Raw genomic sequence first — 6,000 nt, forward strand, 5'->3', positions numbered from 1 at the left:
GCTGTCAACGGCTCGCTCACACAATGTCACACCAATTCAAAGATCAGCCTCCCCAGACCGCGTCTGCCCAGGTATGTCACCCCGCCGCCCGCCGGTTCCTTACCTGGAGGAGGCGAGCGCAGCGGCGGACAGCAGAAGGTGCTGAAGCCAGTGCGGCGCGGGCGCGAGCTCTGCAGACGCGCGGACACGCCCCGCCCCGCCCACTCCCTGCGCGCCGCGGGCTCCCGGCGGGGCCGCGGGTTCCGAGGGGCAGGAGGCGGGCTCCACCAGCCACCGGAGGCGCCCTGCTCCTCTGGTTCCGCTTTTATGTCCACGTGTCGCCCACACTGCTCGCTGATTGAAGCGTCAGGGGGAGAAGAGGAAGTAGCTCGTTATCCAGGAGACCAGGAGCGCTGGAGGTGGTTACCTGGCAACGGGTAGTCTGCGCGGAATCCCTGGTTCCCAGGCTTTGGGCGAGGTTTCAACGGCTTACAGTGAAGCTGGAAGTGAAGGAAAACAGTGAGCCACCAACGTTCTCACTAGCTAACGCGTTCCACATACCGAGTCTGCCCTTTCGAGGTAAATGAGAGAGTCAAATATACAATAAGTAAATCACCCCGTCCTCTTGAGGGGCCTGGAGGAGGGATGTGAGCCTCCTTAAGAAGCAAGGCTGCACTAGTCCACCTGGAATGTGAGTGCAGAATGCTGCCTCCTGCACTTGTTTATGGTCTCATTGGGCTCAAGTAGCTCTGCGGGAGACCCCTTTAGAGCCGCCTATTTGCCTGTCTTAGTGGAGTTGTATGTAGTTCACATACGGGCCTTCAAAGTGTGCAAAACTGACGTTTTCCTTGTAAAATCTGGTTGAATGAAAATGCTTGGTACTGTCATTTTTATTCTTCATATCTCTGAAATATCTTCACTACCTAAGACCTTTATCAAACGCACGGGAGAAAATAAGCCTTCATATACTTGGAATAAAGTATATTTACTAACATTTATTGAGCTTTAATTATATGTCAGACTCAGAATAGTAAATGAATGGTCTACCCCAAGGAGGAAAATTCCCTGGACATAATGCCTACCCTCCTGTGCCACAGACTTCAAAGTATTTCCTGCAGATTGTTTCCTACCATGGCGCTTATTCTATTTTGCAAATTAAAGTTTACTTAAATGTTATGTTTCCACATAGGCAATAAACTTGTTAAAATCTAGAGTCAGTTCTTACAACTATTCCATACATCTAACAAAGTGCCAGATGAATAGCAGACCTTCAGTAAATGTTGGATAGATGGATGGATGGGTGGATGGATGGATGGATGGATGGATAAAATAATAAATTAGCACATAATCTACCAAAGAAAGTATAGAGGGCAACAACTAAATATAATTAAATGTGCGAAGTTCTGCATATAAAAGTTCTGTGAGATGATTCCACATGAAAGAGGGAGAAATTTTTCTTCCAGTGTATACAGAGAAACTTTCAGTGAGTGATATTTGAACAGGAACTTATTAAGTAAATACATTTCACCTGATGGAAAGGGGGATCGGGACATCCTATGCAGCAGGAACAACATGGCCAAAAGCACAAAGTGGGGGAAATGCATGATTGATACCATTAATTTTGACTTGTTTGCTTTCTCTGGAGGATGTGAGGATGGGTACCTGAAGATATGATGGGAAATAGAAATTCGCTAAAGATTAAAATAGGAAAATAAGAAACCAGATTGAGGGGGATATTGGACTCCCTATTTATGTTATACTTTAACCTCTAAAACTAGGGCTTTTTGTTGAAGAAAAATATGTTGGAAATTTTGGAGGTACATAAGGGTACAAAGAAGTGAAAAACATGATCGAGTAGGAGAAAAATGCAGTAGTTCATGCTGATTGCCTGAATTGCGACAATGAAAATAAGAATGATGAAGGGAGAAGATTACAAGAAACATAGCAAGGAAAATAGACTATGGTTTCCTTTTATGATTGATATTGCTAAGTACAGTGCTAAATAGTCGATAACACACATGAAGAGAAAAAGTGGTCAAAGATAAAATACCTAGCCTGATCCATCGATTGGATAGAAAGTCTTTTATGTCTAATTGGTTCATAATTGCTCCAACTTTCCAGTTAAGAATCATAAAACCAAATGAAACGTTAGAAATTATCTGTTTATGCATTCACAATTTAAAAATGAAGGTATTGACACTTAGAAAGTTATAACTCTGTCAAGTTCTTACAGCTGTTTTAGTAGCAGAATTGATATCACGGTCCCAGACTCTTAATTCAGTACTTTTCTCCCTTTATTAATATTATTGGGTTCATTCGTTTTGAAAGGGAGATTTAAACAATCACAGATCTAGTTAGATCTAGAACCCAGAGGAATAATATAACATAATTTCTGAGGATAAGATCTCTAATTTTCATTCTTGTATGCAACAAATATTTAATGTGCTCTCATTTCACAATAAAAAAAAATGTCAGTCACTCAGGCTGAGAGTTTCAGGGTAATCACTAGTTCTTAACACTTAGAACGCATAGAGTTCTTCCCGATTAAATTTAAAAGCAGAGTGATTAGGTGAATCAAATGACTCTTGTCAATTCATCTGTGTGAGAGCAGTGGCTTTGAAAAAGTGTTCGATGCTGCTTAATGTGGCAAGTGCCTTTTCAGTGGATATTCTAAATAAATAAATAAATAAATAAATAAATAAATAAATAAATAAACAACAACCAGGAAGAACTTCTTAAACTTAAATTTTAGAAAAATTTAACCAAAAGGGCTCTAGATTCACCTAAATGAAAAGTCCTCTCACAATAGTTTTAATGTAAAAATGGTAAGAGAACAGCAACAAGCATGCCAGAAACAAAAACAAAAACAAAAAAACTGATCAACCTGATGTGCAGTAAATACACAGAGAACTAAATATTTAAAAACTTACTGTACATAAAAATACTTTTAAAACTCGAAATTGTATTTTTTAAATATAATCTATTTCCACAATATTGGCTATTAAGGTGCTCTCTCTCTCTCTCTCTCTCTCTCTCTCTCTCTATATATATATATATATATATATATATATATATACATATATATATATATATATAACATATTGAAAAATTAACATTTCAGTTATTATGAAATATATTACGTATTTAATATTACTCTTTGGACCTCATAAGGTCCCAAAGGGGCTTAAAATTAATAAACCAATAATTGCATGAAATTTGAGATTTTATGGTTAGAATAATGTTGATTGAATTCTTTAAAATATTTTAAATTATAAAATATTTAAACAAAAATACAGAGAACACTACAATAATCATTTAAACTTAATAAATTTTAAGCTTCTGCCATATTTGTATCATCTTTTTTTAAAAAAATAACACTTTGTAATAAAATGAAATAGTCCTTTGTTTTCTCTTGTCATACCTTCTCATTTCACTCAGATGTAACTAATCTAACCGATAAACCTATATTCTAAATTTGCTTTATTTATGTATAGTTTATTCATTTTGGTTGATATGGATCTCACTGTACAGATATATCACCACAATTTATTTGTCTACTGATGAGCGTTTAGTTGTGTGAACTTTTCCCTGTAGCAAAATGCAGTGAATCTCCTTGCATGTGCACTTGTCTATGAGTTTCTCAGACCAAAAGTCGATACATGTGCCTCCTTAAATATAATAGATATTACCAAATTCCTCTCCGTTTATACTCTAGGTAACAATACATAAGTGTTTTTCCTGCTCTACATCCTTCCCAATATAATATTTTCATAGTTTTTCCAATCTAATGAGTAAAATTGCATCTTCTTTTGATTTAAATATGTATTTCCTGAATTTGTTGAAATGGAACTATTTTTGTATAAATTGACTGTTTATTTCCTTTGATTATTTTTCTTTATTTGTTGCACTTTGCCTTACTGATTTGTAGTTCTTTAAATACTCAGGGTGTTAATCTTTTGTTAGATATACCCACTGTAAATATCTCTCCAAATTTTCAGTTGTGAAAAATTCTCAGTCCTTATTAATTTGAATATTTATCCTATTTTCCTCTTCCAAAATTTCAACTAGACCTATATTAGAGTTGTTAAAGCCACCTGTTACGTCTTTATCACTTTTCATATTTTTTAATCTCTTTGTCCCTCTGTACTGAATTCTATATGAATCACTCAGTACTATATTTCAATTTATTAATTCTTTTCTTGAAGTACTTTCAAGGTAGTAAGTTTAGCTCCTGCCCAGACTCATATGGCATACTGAGGGTCCATTTTTTGCTGATAGAACCAAATCTCATCTGCTTTTACCTGCTTCACACTCGAAATCCTGCAGACTTATGATTTCAGTCCCAACTCGTTGTATTTAATCCTCATATGTGCCTATCAAATTTTTGAATGAGGCTAACCACTTTAATATTCAAATTCCCAAAATCATGTTTCCCCAAAACCCCTGAAATTTTGACTTATTTTTCAGAAAATGTTTTTTGTATGTCCACATAGAATTTGCATATGAATTCAGAGGGTTCACCTTCTGAAATTGCATCAAGGATCAACTGACCCTAGGTTACAAATCCCTGTCTATTTTTTCCATGCTTCTGTAACACATTTCTCTTTGCACAATGCCTTAGAAATGCCTTGCCTTTGACAGTGTATTCACTTTCACAAATTGAGTTTCAAACTAATGCACCCTTTTTATGTTCTCTTTTACTCACCTTCGGTCCTTAATATCTCTTTTCAGTTCAATTTATTTTACATAGAATAATAAAAACATGGTGTGATCACTCAGTAGGCTGCTGAAGCCAGATTGTACTGATCTGAAAGAGATGACTGATAGCAGTTCAGTTTCATTCTTTTGCACGTGGCTTTCCAATTCTGCCAGAACCATTTATTGAAGAGGCTGTCTTTTCTCCATTGTATGTTTTTTGCTTCTGTGTCAAAAATTATCTGTCCATAGTTATGTGGTTTTATTTCTGTGTTCTCAGTTCTATTCTATTGGTCTATGTGTCTGTTTTTCTTCCAATACCATGATGTTTTGATTATTGTTGCTCTGTAGTATAAGCTAAAGTCAGGGAGTGTGATACCTCCAGTATTGTTCTTTTTTTCTTAAGATTGCTTTGGCTATTCGGGGTCTTTCGTGGTTCCAAACAAATCTGATGATTTTTTTGTTCTAGTTTTTGAAAAAATGCCATTGGGATTTTGATGGGTATTGTATTAAATCTGTATATTGCTTTGGGTAATATGGCCATTTTAACTATGTTGATTCTTTCAATCCATGAGCACGAAATGTCTTTCCATTTCTTTGTGTCTTCTTCAATTTCTTTTAAAAATGTCTTATAGTTTTCAGCGTATAGGTCTTTCACATCCTTGGTTAAGTTTATTCCTAAGTATTTTATTCTTTTTGCTGCATTTGCCAAAGGAATTGTTTTTTTTTTTTTATTTCTTTTTCCGAGATTTCATTGTTAGTATATAGGAATGCAATGGACTTTTGTACATTGATTTTCTAGCCGGCAACTTTACTGTATTTGTTGATTGTTTCTAATAGCTTTTTGGTGGAGTCTTTAGGGTTTAGTGTAAGACCTGAAACAATAAACTGCATAGAAGAAAACATAGGTACTAAACTTATGGACCTTGAGTTCAAAGAGCATTTTATGAATTTGACTCCAAAAGCAAGGGAAGTAAAAGCTAAAATGAATGAATGGGGCTATATCAAACTTAAAAGCTTCTGCACAGCAAAAGAAACCATAGATAAAATAAAGAGGCAACCAACTGAATGGGAGATTTTTGCAAACAGTGCCTCCAATAAGGGGCTAATATCCAAAATATACAAGGAACTCATGCAACTCAACAACAAAAAAACAAACAACCCAATTGAAAAATGAGCAGAGGACCTGAAGAGATATTTCTCCAAAGAGGGCATAAAAATAGCAAATAGACATACGAAAAAATGCTCAACATCACTAATCATCAGAGGAAGGCAAATAAAAACCACAATGAGATATCACTTCACTCCAGTCAGAATGGCTATCAT

The 6,000-nt window shown here is 35.9% G+C and overlaps 1 protein-coding gene across 4 annotated transcripts in view; it reads right to left on the reverse strand.

Annotated features, from left to right (window-relative positions):
- Positions 1-191, reverse strand: part of WDR17 (WD repeat domain 17) — a 93,190-nt gene extending 92,999 nt beyond the window's left edge. For 3 of the 4 annotated variants that reach the window (XM_033105115.1, XM_033105113.1, XM_033105111.1), the window contains exon 1: positions 104-183. The gene's annotated coding sequence lies outside the window, so the exon portion shown is untranslated. Of the gene's footprint in view, positions 1-103 lie in introns of all 4 variants that reach the window. The other variant, XM_033105114.1, reaches the window with a different exon arrangement.
- Positions 192-6,000: the final 5,809 nt, after the last annotated feature.

Source organism: Rhinolophus ferrumequinum, chromosome 4 (genome assembly GCF_004115265.2).
Source record: "Rhinolophus ferrumequinum isolate MPI-CBG mRhiFer1 chromosome 4, mRhiFer1_v1.p, whole genome shotgun sequence".
Lineage (NCBI taxonomy): Eukaryota > Metazoa > Chordata > Mammalia > Chiroptera > Rhinolophidae > Rhinolophus > Rhinolophus ferrumequinum.